This window comes from Oncorhynchus clarkii, chromosome 1, assembly GCF_045791955.1.
Source record: "Oncorhynchus clarkii lewisi isolate Uvic-CL-2024 chromosome 1, UVic_Ocla_1.0, whole genome shotgun sequence".
In the NCBI taxonomy this organism is placed as follows: Eukaryota; Metazoa; Chordata; class Actinopteri; order Salmoniformes; family Salmonidae; genus Oncorhynchus; species Oncorhynchus clarkii.
Window position 1 is genome coordinate 21,544,457 of NC_092147.1, and position 17,045 is coordinate 21,561,501.

At 41.9% G+C, this 17,045-nt stretch overlaps 1 protein-coding gene across 1 annotated transcript in view; it reads right to left on the reverse strand.

The window, feature by feature from the left end:
- LOC139385385 (synaptic vesicle glycoprotein 2B-like) overlaps nt 1-12,287 on the reverse strand; it is a 56,104-nt gene extending 43,817 nt beyond the window's left edge. Inside the window, exons 1-3 of the mRNA XM_071130550.1 lie at nt 10,864-12,287; nt 5,920-5,963; nt 5,556-5,611 (exon numbers count right to left, since the gene is read on the reverse strand). The gene's annotated coding sequence lies outside the window, so the exon portion shown is untranslated. The remainder of the gene's footprint in view (nt 1-5,555; nt 5,612-5,919; nt 5,964-10,863) is intronic.
- Nucleotides 12,288-17,045: the final 4,758 nt, after the last annotated feature.

A 17,045-nucleotide genomic window follows, 5' to 3' on the forward strand; every position in this document is an offset into this window, starting at 1 on the left:
TATGTACAAATGAGATGAGTATGTAAACAAAGTGGCATAGTATAGTATAAAGTGGCTAGTGATACATGTATTACATAAGGATACCGTCGATGATATAGAGTACAGTATATACGTATGCGTATGAGATGAATAATGTAGGGTAAGTAACATTTATATAAGGTAGCATTGTTTAAAGTGGCTAGTGATATATTTACATCATTTCCCATCAATTCCCATTATTAAAGTGGCTGGAGTTGAGTCAGTGTCAGTGTGTTGGCAGCAGCCACTCAGTGTTAGTGGTGGCTGTTTAACAGTCTGATGGCCTTGAGATAGAAGCTGTTTTTCAGTCTCTCGGTCCCAGCTTTGATGCACCTGTACTGACCTCGCCTTCTGGATGATAGCGGGGTGAACAGGCAGTGGCTCGGGTGGTTGATGTCCTTGATGATCTTTATGGCCTTCCTGTGACATCGGGTGGTGTAGGTGTCCTGGAGGGCAGGTAGTTTGCCCCCGGTGATGCGTTGTGCAGACCTCACTACCCTCTGGAGAGCCTTACGGTTGAGGGCGGTGCAGTTGCCATACCAGGCGGTGATACAGCCCGCCAGGATGCTCTCGATTGTGCATCTGTAGAAGTTTGTGAGTGCTTTTGGTGACAAGCCGAATTTCTTCAGCCTCCTGAGGTTGAAGAGGCGCTGCTGCGCCTTCTTCACGATGCTGTCTGTGTGAGTGGACCAATTCAGTTTGTCTGTGATGTGTATGCCGAGGAACTTAAAACTTGCTACCCTCTCCACTACTGTTCCATCGATGTGGATAGGGGGGTGTTCCCTCTGCTGTTTCCTGAAGTCCACAATCATCTCCTTAGTTTTGTTGACGTTGAGTGTGAGGTTGTTTTCCTGACACCACACTCCGAGGGCCCTCACCTCCTCCCTGTAGGCCGTCTCATCGTTGTTGGTAATCAAGCCTACCACTGTTGTGTCGTCCGCAAACTTGATGATTGAGTTGGAGGCGTGCGTGGCCACGCAGTCGTGGGTGAACAGGGAGTACAGGAGAGGGCTCAGAACGCAACCTTGTGGGGCCCCAGTGTTGAGGATCAGCGGGGAGGAGATGTTGTTGCCTACCCTCACCACCTGGGGGCGGCCCGTCAGGAAGTCCAGTACCCAGTTGCACAGGGCGGGGTCGAGACCCAGGGTCTCGAGCTTGATGACGAGCTTGGAGGGTACTATGGTGTTGAATGCCGAGCTGTAGTCGATGAACAGCATTCTCACATAGGTATTCCTCTTGTCCAGATGGGTTAGGGCAGTGTGCAGTGTGGTTGAGATTGCATCGTCTGTGGACCTATTTGGGCGGTAAGCAAATTGGAGTGGGTCTAGGGTGTCAGGTAGGGTGGAGGTGATATGGTCCTTGACTAGTCTCTCAAAGCACTTCATGATGACGGATGTGAGTGCTACGGGGCGGTAGTCATTTAGCTCAGTTACCTTAGCTTTCTTGGGAACAGGAACAATGGTGGCCCTCTTGAAGCATGTGGGAACAGCAGACTGGTATAGGGATTGATTGAATATGTCCGTAAACACACCGGCCAGCTGGTCTGCGCATGCTCTGAGGGCGCGGCTGGGGATGCCATCTGGGCCTGCAGCCTTGCGAGGGTTAACACGTTTAAATGTCTTACTCACCTCGGCTGCAGTGAAGGAGAGACCGCATGTTTTCGTTGCAGGCCGTGTCAGTGGCACTGTATTGTCCTCAAAGCGGGCAAAAAAGTTATTTAGTCTGCCTGGGAGCAAGACATCCTGGTCCGTGACTGGGCTGGGTTTCTTCCTGTAGTCCGTGATTGACTGTAGACCCTGCCACATGCCTCTTGTGTCTGAGCCGTTGAATTGAGATTCTACTTTGTCTCTGTACTGGCGCTTAGCTTGTTTGATAGCCTTGCGGAGGGAATAGCTGCACTGTTTGTATTCGGTCATGTTACCAGACACCTTGCACTGATTAAAAGCAGTGGTTCGCGCTTTCAGTTTCACACGAATGCTGCCATCAATCCACGGTTTCTGGTTAGGGAATGTTTTAATCGTTGCTATGGGAACGACATCTTCAACGCACGTTCTAATGAACTCGCACACCGAATCAGCGTATTCGTCAATGTTGTTATCTGACGCAATACGAAACATCTCCCAGTCCACGTGATGGAAGCAGTCTTGGAGTGTGGAGTCAGCTTGGTCGGACCAGCGTTGGACAGACCTCAGCGTGGGAGCCTCTTGTTTTAGTTTCTGTCTGTAGGCAGGGATCAACAAAATGGAGTCGTGGTCAGCTTTTCCGAAAGGGGGGCGGGGCAGGGCCTTATATGCGTCGCGGAAGTTAGAGTAACAATGGTCCAAGGTCTTTCCTCCCCTGGTTGCGCAATCGATATGCTGATAAAATTTGGGGAGTCTTGTTTTCAGATTAGCCTTGTTAAAATCCCCAGCTACAATGAATGCAGCCTCCGGATAAATTGTTTCCAGTTTGCAGAGAGTTAAATAAAGTTCGTTCAGAGCCATCGATGTGTCTGCTTGGGGGGGGATATATACGGCTGTGATTATAATCGAAGAGAATTCTCTTGGTAGATAATGCGGTCTACATTTGATTGTGAGGAATTCTAAATCAGGTGAACAGAAGGATTTGAGTTCCTGTATGTTTCTTTCATCGCACCATGTCACGTTAGTCATAAGGCATACGCCCCCGCCCCTCTTTTTACCAGAAAGATGTTTTTTCCTGTCTGCGCGATGCGTGGAGAAACCTGTTGGCTGCACCGCTTCGGATTGCGTCTCTCCAGTAAGCCACGTTTCCGTGAAGCAAAGAACGTTACAGTCTCTGATGTCCCTCTGGAATGCTACCCTTGCTCGGATTTCATCAACCTTGTTGTCAAGAGACTGGACATTGGCAAGAAGAATGCTAGGGAGTGGTGCGCGCTGTGCCCGTCTCCGGAGTCTGACCAGAAGACCGCCTCGTTTCCCTCTCTTTCGGAGTCGTTTTTTTGGGTCGCTGCATAGGATCCACTCCGTTGTCCTGTTTGTAAGGCAGAACACAGGATCCGCGTCGCGAAAAACATATTCTTGGTCGTACTGATGGTGAGTTGATGCTGATCTTATATTCAGTAGTTCTTCTCGACTGTATGTAATGAAACCTAAGATGACCTGGGGTACTAATGTAAGAAATAACACGTAAAAAAACAAAAAACTGCATAGTTTCCTAGGAACGCGAAGCGAGGCGGCCATCTCTGTCGGCGCCGGAAAATAACACAAGTTCATTCCTAATTATTATCCAGAAATAAACAATGACCCCCCCAATCAGACCAACTGTAGATATCCTAGATACACAATTACCTTACCTAACTTTATATATTTTTTATTTACCTGGTTTATAACCCCCTCTGGACGCCACATAAATAATGATCAGGCCTTGTAATGTCTGCCTCCCCTTGATCTAGCCCAGGGAAAAGAGGGAGATACTTAAAAAAAAAAGATCTAAAAGGGAACAGAGAGCGCTACCTGCCTGACAACCATGCCCATGAGAGAGGCCAGGTGCCGAGGTGTGGGGGCGGAGTGTCTATTCTCCTGCTCTTTACACAGCTGAAAGGCACTAGGGCAGGTGAATGAATGACGACACCCACTGCACTAGCGCTGCCCTGGCTACACAGTATGTTAGTAGGGACACCAAGGGCCACCTGTGGTCATTTCCCTTCAATAACTATATTATGTAAGTAATGAATAAGTCATCTTTGATAAAGTACAATGACAGCTCTTTCTAATACTGTATTATGTTATGCTTGTCAAATACTCCTAGTATGATATAAACGTGTACTGCTGGAACATGTTAGGATAAACATGAAACGCTCCTATCCATACCATATCAAAAACACTTAAAATATATATTTTGAATGGTGCCCAAATCACTATGATCTTGTTAAAGCATTACTCTGATATAGGAACTGTTATATATCTGGTGTTTTCAAATATCCTGAGAGCATAGCCCTTCATCACAAATGGGATGTAGGGATGTAACACCAGCTCCAGCAGCTCTTGACCTGTTGATTGGTAATCCCTATAATTATGTTTGGGTGTGTGTGAGCTGAATCGAAACGATGATAACGCTGGACTGCATATTTCCGTTAGCTCCCCTGTAGTGTCAATGGCCCCTGTGTTCCCATCTTAGCCCTCAGACCTAATTTCTATGATTAATTTCCTGGTACTGAGGCTGCGTTGACACAGGCAGCCCAATTCCTATATTTTGCCCAATAATTGGCTAAATATCTGGACCGGTTTCACAAAAGCATCTTAAGGCTAAGTTCATCTTTAGAACCTTTGTAGGTGCATCGTTAAATCTGTTTCCTAAAACCATTGTTACTAAAATTGCACTTGAAGCCTTTCGATATTTACCAACTGCCTCAGACCACTTGTAGAAAAACTAAGTGGGTCGTTAGATGCTTTAATGCCCTGCCGCTTCACGTTATGCCCAGAAGGGTTGTGTTCCCCTGCTCAGATATTACGTGCAACAAACAATGTTTGTTTTCATGAATGGTTTGGGATAAGTGGATAACTCACCTCCCAATTAACTCCAGCAAAACAAACGGCTTGAGAATCAATAGATTTTCTATTTGTATTAGTTTTGTACATCCAAGTGATACCCATCAATCCACAGCCTTTGTTAGGATAGTGGACTGTGGATGGAATAATGTGTACTCATACATTTTCCTTTGAATAACTGGGACATTGCTGGATGCACTGCGGAAATGAAGGCTTGAATCAGAAACATCAGTACCTGTCTCAAGGCTAGATCAGTTCTTTCAATACTCTTTATCCTTTCAGGTAGCCCATCTCATTATGTTTCGAGAAACATGAAGACATTTCACTCCGTTTTAATCTCACCATTTTCACAATCATGGGATGTTAATGTTACGAAGGGAATTCAAATAAACAATGTGATCAAGATTGATGAAATGCAGGGATGCTGCAACCCCAACCCTACTGCATCAGAGCACAACCAACACCACAACTAAACCCAGAGTTCTTCCAGACTGAAAGATACAAATCGGAATATTCACAAATAGAATTAGAATACAAATAGAGAATATTAGCAAATCAAAGTTGCAATAAGCTACAGGTGAATCCCCACAATGGGACTGGGCAAGCAAATCTCCTGACCAACTGCAACAGCGCTGTCTTTATGCAACATTATAAAGTCTGCCTTACAGTAAAAACCAACAATAAATTAAAATTGTATATGAAAACCTGTTCATGTATCAATTTATCGATTGATCTTTCTACGGAGTCAGAATTGTAATCAGTAGTGATAATAGAGTAATGAGTCAAGAGGGAATGCTTCAAAGACATCAGATTATGCTGCAGTATGTTTTCCATAAGTACACTGATATTCCCACAGCAGTTATGTAATGAGGAACCTCTGTAACATCATCATGCAGAACTTACTGTACACCCAGTGAGCCCAACAAGTATTGATTTACTTTAAAAAAAAACTACAATAATCTCTGAGTTCAGCCAAGTTGAGTGCTGTTTATTTTTTGTAAAAGCAAGAGAATATGGAATTTTGTTTACCTTCATCCCTGAGATTAGAAGACCCCTGCACGGCATTCACTTTGTATTGGAGGGTCCTCCCGGTCCAGCAGAATGATGCAGAGAGAGTGAGAGAGGTGAAAGGGAGGGAGGAAGGAGTGTGGAGTATTAGAGCAGCGGAGTTTCTTGATGCAGTCTGGGCACTAGCTGAATGCTAATCAGATAGTGGAGGCCTTTCCCCATGAGTGGAGGAGTGCAGAGCAGACCCCCTCCCTGTAACACCCACTCACAACCAGAATCCTGCCCAGTCAGCACTATCCACTGGCTGGATCAGACCATAGACCCACTGCCAGCCTGCATCTAACTCTTGACTGACTGCTCATACTGTAACAAGGGTTGTATGTACCTGTATGGCAGGTAGAGCCAGGTATCCTACAGGAAAAGTACTCTCTATGGGAACAAACAGAATCAAATTAAGAACGGCACACTTATATTTTTAACATAGAAATGCATTTATATTATACTGTATTTGTTGTATCACCAACTCCAGAAACCCAGGGTCTCTGATTGCATGCAGTTCACAGCTAAATAATGTATCAATATCAACGTGACATTACACACTGGCTGCTGCAGGGTTAGGCTGGCGTCTGTCATACATTATTGCAGAGTACAGCTAGCAGCAGTCATCCTTCATATTGTATGCAGCGTGGACGGGCATTCCACATCACATACCAGCATCAGCATCACCACCACCACCACCACCACCACCACCATGCTAAAGAATTTATATATCAAATCAAAATCAAATTTTATTGGTCACATACACATGTTAGCAGATATTATTGCGGGTTTAGCGAAATGCTTTTGAGTGCTTTTGAAGTGACAGAAGTGACAGATTGCCAAGGAATCTGTAGCCTTTCTCCGCTGCGCTGTATCAGCACAATGGACAGCGCCCTACACACGAAAGCAAGGCCATTTTGGTAATGAATATAGGCTACAAGATAGACTGTTTGTAATAGGTGAATTACCCTATGTGAATGCAGCCATACACACTGCTGTCTTACCAAAATAATGCAATTTAAATGTTGAAAGTAGTTGTCTATTTGTTCATGCATGCAAACAAAAACACTGAATAGCAGTTTGGCTTAGAATACCGACAACTGCGAATGCAAACGAATGAATGTAAACAGAACAAAACAGAGGTACCAAGTAGGCCTAGAAAACAAAATATCAGATCAATAAAGGCATGACACAATTTATATTTTCCATTAATAGTAAACAAACATGGTAAACAAAAGGTGAATGGAGATCCAAATAAACAAAACATACCCTACAGCCTACTACAGTGAGATGCAGCCATCCACAGCTGTCCTGTCAAATAAATAGACCTATAGGTCGCTTCAAACATGGAAATCATGAGTTGTAATACGACACGATACACTTCTGTGGATCAATTTCAACCCACATAATCAATTAAGCAATGCCAGCCTACCATATACACATTTCCAATTCGTACAGTTCCATTTATAACCACGAAAACCAGTAGGCTACCAAGAAAGTCTATTATAGTTATCTATTTCTATGGTGAAACATACTGATATGTTTCTGACGCAGGGGCGTCATTTGGGTTCTTGCATTGAAATTAGCAAATTTTCCCCTAACATCGGACCGGGCTACGAATTGACAAGTTGCCAGGTCCGTTTAAAGAATATATATATTTTACTGGACGGCTAGTCAACTATCTAGTAAACACTTCGCATACGAGGTCGGTGTCTGTTTTTGAACAAAATGAAACGGATATATCTTGTAATTGACCAAAATAGTAAGGTGGCCAATAACTGGGGACCATATGCAGATAATACAGGATGTATTTCTTTGCTAAACCACTTATCAAAAAGCTGATAGTAGTAGTATTTCCACTGAAATGTCAAACATGCTAATTGTAACCCATTAGCTAACTTTTTTACGACACAAATAATCCCAAAACATTGATGGCTTGATCACAAAATAACATTATTGAAGGCAATATATTTTATATTTTTTAAATGCTGTTGAATATGCTGATAATATGGATTGTTACGTTATATTGAATTCTGCTTACAGTTGAAGTCGGAAGTTTACATACACCTTAATCAAATATATTTAAACTCAGTTTTTCACAATTCCTGACATTTAATCATAGTAAAAATTCCCTGTTTTAGGTCAGTTAGGATCACTACTTTATTGTAAGAATGTGAAATGTCAGAATAATGGTAGAGAGAATGATTTATTTCAGCTTTTATTTCTTTCATCACATTCCTAGTGGGTCAGAAGTTTACATACACTCAATTAGTATTTGTTAGCATTTCCTTTAATTGTTTAACTTGGGTCAAACGTTGTGGGTAGCCTTCCACAAGCTTCCCACAATACGTTGGGTGAATTTTGTCTCATTCCTCCTGACAGAGCTGGTGTAACTGAGTCAGGTTTGTAGGCCTCCTTGCCACAACTTCTCTATAGGATTGAAGTCAGGGATTTGTGATGGCCACTCCAATACCTTGACTTTGTTGTCCTTAAAAACTTCTTATGGATCATATCCCTTTGGCGGGATCGATTTGACAACATCAGGTGAAATGGCAGAGCGCCAAATTCAAATTAAATTACTATAAATATTAAACTTTCATGAAATCACACATGCAATATACCAAGTTAAAGCTACACTTGTTGTTAATCCAGCCAACGTGTCAGATTTCAAAAAGGCTTTACGGTGAAAGAAAACCATGCTATTATCTGAGGACAGCACCCCATCAAACAAAGACAGACAATCATAATTCAACCCGCCAGGCGCGACACAAAACTCAGAAATAAAGATATAATTCATGCCTTACCTTTGAAGAGCTTCTTCTGATGGCACTCCAATATGTCCCATAAACATCACAAACGGTCCTTTTGTTCGATTAATTCCGTTGTTATATATCCAAAATGTCCATTTATTTGGCGCTTTTGATCCAGAAAAACACCGGTTCCAACTGGCGCAACATGACTACAAAATATCATACCTGTAATCTTTGTCCAAACATTTCAAACAACTTTCATAATACAACTTTAGGTATTTTTTTACGTAAATAATCGATGCAAATTTAAGACGGGATAAACTGCGTTCAATACCGGAGGAAAACAAAGTGGAGCGTGCTTTTCAGGTCACTTGCCTCTATCAAACAGTACACTTCACTCGATCCTCATTCTGGACAGCCCTCCTTCTTCATTACACAAAGGAAAAATATCAAGCCATTTCTAAAGACTGTTGACATCCAGTGGAAGCAATAGAAACTGCAAGCAACTGCCTTAGAATTCTAGATTCCCAATGAAAACCCATTGAAAAAAGAGTGACCTCCAAAATAACATTCTTGGATGGTTTGTCCTCTGGGTTTCGCCTGCCAAATAAGTTCTGTTATACTCAAAGACATCCTTCAAAATGTTTTAGAAACTTTAGTGTGTTTTCTATCCAAATCTACTAATAATATGCATATCCTAGCTTCTGGGCCTGAGTAGCAGGCAGTTTACTTTGGGCACGCTATTCATCCGGATGTGAAAATACCACCCCCTACCTAGCCTTAAGAAGTTTTAAGCCATTTTGCCACAACTTTGGAAGTATGCTTGGGATCATTGTCCATTTGGAAGACCCATTTGTGACCAAGCTTTAACTTCCTGACTGATGTCTTGAGATGTTGCTTCAATATATCCACATAATTTTACTGCCTCATGATGCCATCTATTTTGTGAAGTGCACTAGTCCCTACTGCAGCAAAGCACCCCCACAGCATGATGCTTCCACCCCCGAGCTTCACGGTTGGAATGGTGTTCTTCGGATTGCAAGCCTCCAAACATAACGATGGCCATTATTGCCAAACAGTTCCATTTTTCTTTCATCAGACCAGAGGACATTTCTCCAAAAAGTACAATCTTTGTCCCCATGTGCAGTTGCAAACCGTAGTCTGTTTTTTTATGGCAGTTTTGGAGCAGTGGCTTCTTCCTTGCTGAGCGGCCTTTCAGGTATGTCGATATAGGACTCGTTTTACTGTGGATATAGATACTTTTGTACCTGTTGCCTCCAGCATCTTCTGCCTCCAGTTGCCTCCAGGTATTTTGCTGTTGTTCTGGGATTGATTTGCACTTTTCGCACCAAAGTACGTTATTCTCTAGGAGTCAGAATGTGTCTCCTTCCTGAGTGGTAATGACGGCTGCGTGGTCCCATGGCGTTTATACTTGCGTACTATTGTTTGTACAGATGAATGTGGAATCTTCAGGCATTTGGAAATTGCTCCCAAGGATGAACCAGACTTATGGAGGTCTACAATTTTTTTTCTGAGGTCTTGGCTGATTTCTTTTGATTTTCCCATGATGTCAAGCAAAGAGGCACTGAGTTTGAAGGTAGGCCTTGAAAGGTGTCACACCCTGACCATAGTTTGCTTTGTATGTTTCTATGTTTTATTTGGTCAGGGTGTGATCTGAGTGGGCATTCTATGTTACATGTCTAGTTTGTCTATTTCTATGTTTGGCCTGATATGGTTCTCAATCAGAGGCAGGTGTTAGTCATTGTCTCTGATTGGGAACCATATTTAGGTAGCCTGTTTGGTGTTGGGTTTGTGGGTGATTGTTCCTGTCTTTGTGTTTGCACCAGATAGGGCTGTTTTGGTTTTTCCACATTTCTTGTTTTGTTAGTTTGTTCATGTGTAGTTGCTTTATTAAAGTACCATAAATAGAAACCATGCTGCGTTTTGGTCCGCCTCTCCTTCGCCTCAAGAAAACCGTTACAAAAGGTACAGGTACATCTCCAATTGACTCAAATCATGTCTATTAGCCTATCAGAAGCTTCTAAAGCCATGAGATAATTTTCTGGAATTTTCCAAGCTGTTTAAATGTACAGTCAACTTAGTGTATGTAAACTTCTGACCCACTATAATTGTGATACAGTGAATTATAAGTGAAATAATCTGTCTGTAAACAATTGTTGGAAAAATGACTTGTGTCATGCACAAAGTAGATGTCCAAGCCAACTTGCCAAAACTATAGTTTGTTTAACAAGAAATGTGTTTTAATTACTCCAACGTAAGTATATGTAAACTTCCGACTTCAACTGTATATCATGCTATACCAAAATAAGCAAAAGTTCAAATGCCTTTTGCTTTTGCCCAAGAAGGAACAGGTTGGCGCGACATCTCAGCTGCGCTCTACAAGCACCATTGACACACACTAAAGCAATGCTGTTGAAAACCAAGGCTGTCTAATGAAGTCCTTTTACCATTCCATACCCTATGTTTTTGCTGAAAACACCAAGATTTTGATTTAAACAACCAGCTAGATTGTTTCTTACCTTTACAGAAGAGTTGCAGCCTCCTTGAAGCTCTGTAGAACTTCCCGAGTAATCGATAATTCCATTGTTCTTTTTAAGATCCCCCTCAATTGCCAATTGTATTAGTTGAGCTTTCCTCAGGTGTAGCATACTCCTTCTGTGCTGACTGAATACGTTTGTCAAAGTGAAAAACGAGTTATTGGATGTAGCTTTGGACGCACCAAAAGTCAATACATGTTTCAGTGCGGTAAACACAGTCGGCATAGCATAGAAAAGCCCAGAGAATAGTTGCAGGATATCAAGTGGGGTCCATTTGTCCTCATTGGAGCCAGAGCCGGAAATTTCAAACTGCAAAAACTAGTGGGCAACACTAAACTCAGCTTCCACCAAATTTGTTTTGCGTAGATCCAGCAGTGGTTTAATGTTTTCACATCTAGAAAGATATGGCTCTCTCGGTCAAGGGCACGCAGGCCCTCCACCAGTTGGCTTTTATGTTAGCAGAATATTTCATACTTCACCAATGACAGCATCCAACGGGCTGAAGAACAGTCTTTTACAGTCTCTTGTCCTCTGTCCTGGTGGCCTACGGTACTGTCCACCACGTATTGCTGGTTACTTGTACTCAGCCTACATAATGTAGTCATTTGCTTGGAGCTGGTGGTGCATCAGTGCCACTGGCACTGCACTGTGCCCAAATGACTTCAAACTCACTGTCACACCTCAGCTTCTCTTGCACTCCAAAGTACTGTGGACCACTTTGACTCCAGTGTAAAGATCTGTATTGAGAAGACTGAGGATTCTGTGCACCATGGTGGCTGTAAACTTAAAGCCGGGTCCATCACTGCCTTCAGCAGCCCTGTACCTTCGAGTCTGACTTTGATGTCAGTGGAACTTTTAACAACCACTGACACAGTAGCCAGGTTTCCCCTTCTCCTTTCGCTTTGTTTGGATACTTTGGTGAAACCAATTTCTGATATCCATCATGCGTGGCTGTTGCAGAATAGCTGGTTTGAGCTAGCTAAATATGCTAATAACATGGTTTTTACAGCTAGCTAAGAAGCTAACTTAACTCTGAAATTATGGTGGGGCGCGAGGCAAAGTTGAGTGAAGCAGCTTCAATGGTAAACTTAACCCTTATAAATCAAAATACAATATTACATGCGGAGGCACATCACCTTATTTACTTAACACGCTTCTCTTCTGTTGTAGGCTTTCACGCTTTTTATGGAAACCCAAAGGATTCATACCTAATTGTCCCAGTGGCTTTCCAGAGCCCCCCTACACACTTGGCGCGCTCTGTCCATTGCTTACAATGTGCAGCGGAGATACAGATTTTGCTCCAACCTGTCACTCAATAATTTGAACTTTTTTGCTATTTTTATATAGGGACATAAAACTAAAACTGAGGGGCACAAGTTTCAACTGAGGGGGCTAAGTCCCCTTTTTCCCCCTCATGGAGTCGGGCCCAAGTAAATGTCTCCCATTGAAACAAACATCCATTGTGTTTTAATTAAAATGACTACAGTGCCCTCTACTTGACAAATGATGTAATATTTTTTTACTGATAATGGTCCCACCTCCTGTATAAACAAACTTTATTTTATTCAATTTACATAAATTGCTTTTACATTGTCCAAAACTGGACACACTTCATTGCTTAGAAATGTCTCATGAATTACCTTGAATGGAATACCACTTCCAGATCAAGCAAAGGAAAAATAATGCTTTGGGGTGGCAGGTAGCCTAGTGGTTAGAGCATTGGGCCAATGATTGAAAGGTTGCTAGATTGAATCCCTGAGCTGACAAGGTGAAAATCTGTTGTTCTGCCCCTGAACAAGGCAGCTACCCCACTGGCTGTCATCATAAATAAGAATTTGTTCTTAACTGTCTTGCCTAGTGAAATAAAATGCTGAAGCTAAAGAATTACAGGGGGATGAATCTCATTATTGTTAAGCACATTAGAGCTCCTGCAGGATTAGAGAAACTAAATTTAGACTCTATATTACCTCTGTCTGTCAGCCTCAGACATTACTGCCTATTGCTCTTGGCAGGAATCTCTGTAACATATCACTTGTGTTCCTTCCCTGCCTGTAGGTCTCCTGCCTGGTGGGTATTTAAATGTTACATGCAGTGGATAAAGATATTTTTCTTGATTATCTGGTGAAAATATATTATTGCCTTTGTATAAGTACCATACTATATAACGGATGACTGAAAACTACAATGCAATTGTATGCACATATCAAGATGTCCTCTAACCCACAATCACTGATGCTGTAACACAGAATCTACTTCGTGCTTATTTGTGTCCTAATGGTCATTGGTTAGTGATCCCCTGTGCATTTTTCTCCATCCATTCATCCTCCCAGGCAGCCCACAGTAGCAGCGTCCCACAGCACCGCCGTTGAGAGTACCCCTACGCTCCTCCACCCTCAGAATCAGGCCTGATGCTGCCCTGGACAAATGCGTTTCAAAGCAGCCCAGCATGATAGAAAACCTGAGCTGCATCTCCTCGCGCCCAGTGTCCTATTTATCTAACCTTTGGACAGCGACACATTCTCAGCCTAAAAAAACATGACAGTTCTTCAAAGCCCACTAACACGTGGTAGTCATGGAACCAGTGTGTAGTCCAGGGGCCCCGTTCTCGGAGGGGGCGAGGAAAGGAGGGTGGAGAAGCAGGAAAAGGGAGAGGGAAGACGGGAAAAGACAGGAATGAGAAAGGGTTGAATAGAAAAAGAGCAAGAGGCAGACTCACTTGATTTAAAAAATAAAAAAAACATTGCACCCGTTTGAAAGATTCACACTAACCTGAGTCTCTAGACTTCAAACAGTTTGATATAAAACATCAGCACCTTTAGTTGGTTTATAACCGCAGCACCTTTAAACAATATGATATAACAGCAGCACCTTTAAACAATATGATCTAACAGCAGCACCTTTAAACAGTATGTTATAACATTAACACCTTTAAACTGTATGATACAACAGCAGCACCTTTAAACAGTATGATATAACATTAACACCTTTAAACTGTATGATACAACAGCAGCACCTTTAAACAGTATGATATAACAGCAGCACCTCTAAACAGTATGATATAACATTAACACCTTTAAATGGTTTGATATAGCAGCAGCACCTTTAAATAGTTTGATATAACAGCAGCACCTTTAAACCGTTTGATATAACAGCAGTACCCAAGATAATGCCACAGTCTTCAGAAGACAGACCGGCTTTCAAGCGGACTCCCTCCCTGGATGAATAGAGAATGGCGAGCTAGACTGTACACTGGTGTTAGTGTGGTGCACTTTATTTGAACCCAGAGGCCCCAAGTTTTATTAATCTAGCCCCACTCCGACTCTCACTCTCTTCTTCATCCCTAGTATGCAATGTCCATTGCTCCCTATAAAACCTAACACTGTCTCGACCATACTGATACCCCAAACACGAACAAGGAGCTGTACCCTACCCACACTGGGTGCCTCACTCACACATGCATGCACTGACTACACAGCACAGGCCCACACAGGTTTCCAGTTGTAATATTTATTATCTGCTAAAGCATTGAGGATGCATGATCCACTTCCAGCCAGGTGGTCCTGGGTGGTGATATAAACAGATCTTAGCTGAACTAAATTATTCTAACTCACTAAACCCATCTACTAATGGTTATAATATGTTTATTATGGCTACGTCTTGTGGCACCCTGGCTGTGCTTGAAATGACTATACGGTCGGCTGGGGCCGAGGACAGTTCACGTGAACAGTTATCTCTCAGAGGTGACCAAATAGCGGGGGCCAGTGTTCCTGGAGAGCGGGCCTCAATCACCTGTTTTCTGACAGACTGCCACACTTCATGAGGACATAAAACTGTGGTGTATTCTCAGCATGACCACAAAGCACTCACACTGTCTCTCCTCTGTGTGTGTGCGCGTGTGCGTGCGTTCGTGTGTGTGTGTGCGTATACATACACGTACACAATGTTTTTTCAGCTTGGGAGCAGCTAACCCTCTGTTTACCCCCTCTCCCGTTCCAGGAATAAGGACCAAAGTGCTATTGGGCAGCTTGCACGTAAGCTGCTAATTAAAGGCCCCATTCTTGGACCTGCTACTAGATCTATTGTGCATTAAATAGAATTTATGACAAACAGTAAAACCATTAAAGTTGGAGTTAATGGGTTTCTCACCTATGTTTTTTCTTTACCAATAACCACCCTTAATGACATTTTCTACAGTAGCTGAGGCAAAATAAACTACATTAACAGGTACAGTGCGATGGCATTACATGCTATTGGTCATGCAGAGCAATGCATGATTGCCATGTCAATCACAGTGCAGTCTAAGCGTATGCATTTATAAGTTAGAGACATTAATAAACCATGTCCCTTCACATAGCCACTAGAAGTCCACCTTACTTCCATGAAGTACATTCATGATTGCCTAATAAATGTACTGTGTTTACCCTTCACACATAATACTCCATGGTTTCAAAGCATACTGTACAGTCTTATGCAATGATGTGAAAATGACAAGTTGTCAACTTTATATGCAGTTGTTTCATCACCTATAATTGATGCATTTTAAAAACGTGAATTGCATAGAAAGAAACCCGAAACAATGCCAAAACCCACCCTATTTTATAACTCTGACATCACCCTACTGAAGTTTACATTTAAAATAGTTAAGGTTAGGGTTAGGATGTTGGGTAGGGATGTCCCAAGGATCTCTGGTAGCACTAACCTATATTTTATAAGGATGACTGAGTGACAGCTCGTTGGACCGGTGAGAGAAGACAATGGAACATAGTTCCAACTAAACATCGTCTCCCTAGAGATGGTATAACCGCCCTCTGATGCATGCGTCTTGTGATTACCGTTCTCCTAGCAGCAGGATATATTATACTGAAATAGTTAGCAGGACCGCAGATACACATTTTTCAAAATAAAGTCCCCAGGGAAAGACATGCTAAACTTTGAGATTATTAATTTGTTTAGCCATCTAGTGCAGTACAACTGTTTATCACAGCATTGCAAACGCCTTTCAAGCAATAAATGGATAATTTTATGTATTTTATTTTTCACATTGTATTATTTAAACCAGCATTTCTTTTGAAAGTTTACACAAATACTGGTATTTTGAAAGCTATTGTGTAAACTATATTTAAAGAAATACATTTGTAATAAAGTACAAATATATGTTTTTGGAATTACTCAATAGAATCTGCAAAACATTGCTGGGCAATGGGTTTAATACAGAGTGCTGGTGACTCCTTACTCCATCCACTCCATTCACTGCAATGCAATGCATTGTATCTGGGACACTTATTGGGTTGTAGATAAAAATAAAAAAAACGTATATCTTATATAAACAGGGGTGGGAAATACTCAGTTGAGTCTTCACTAACCAAACATGGTTCGTTTTTTTAGGGGGACTGTGTCGCATGGCCTGCTGCTGGCTTTTTGCTCCGCCCCCTCCATAGCCCACAATGCAATCTGCTGTAACAAACTGTACATATTGGCTTCTAGAGAAAACTTTTCGACCTGTCTCAGCTAATGTGGGGTTGAAAATACTCAGTAGGGTCGATACTAACCAAATATGGATAGTTTTGGAGGAGGACCATGCCATACATATTCAGCTTTAAATAACCATGTTGCACAAATAACCTGGTACTATCCATGGTCCTGAAATCAATACACACTCAACAAAAATCTAATTAATTTACATTTTACATTTACAAATGACATGTAATGACTATTACCAGGCATTTTCTGTAGATTAAAAAAAATGTATTACAAAGTAATTATCTCTCTAATAACTCATATAAAAATGCTATTGTGTCAAAGTAAGACTGCTAATAAGACTGCTTTAGAGAGTAAGTAAGTAAGAAGGGACATGTAAAACAAAGTCCAAGAGGCAAACCTTTTGGATTAATTGCGACCAAGCTGGGTTTTATGAAAGTGTTAGAAGGCTATGCATTATTGGGGTGATATAAGCCTAAAAAAATATTTTATTTGCCAGGCCAAGAGATTGACCTGACGCATTTTTGTCAAGGCTGGCCTTGGGCTGATTTAAATGTGTGAAGGTGCAGCCATTACTATCACCATGAAGTTAATCTAGGTCAGTAACAGGCCTGCCAGTCCATCATTGTTACATTGTGTCTTTTGTCTTGTAGACTAATCAACTGCTAATAATCAATATTTGGCAC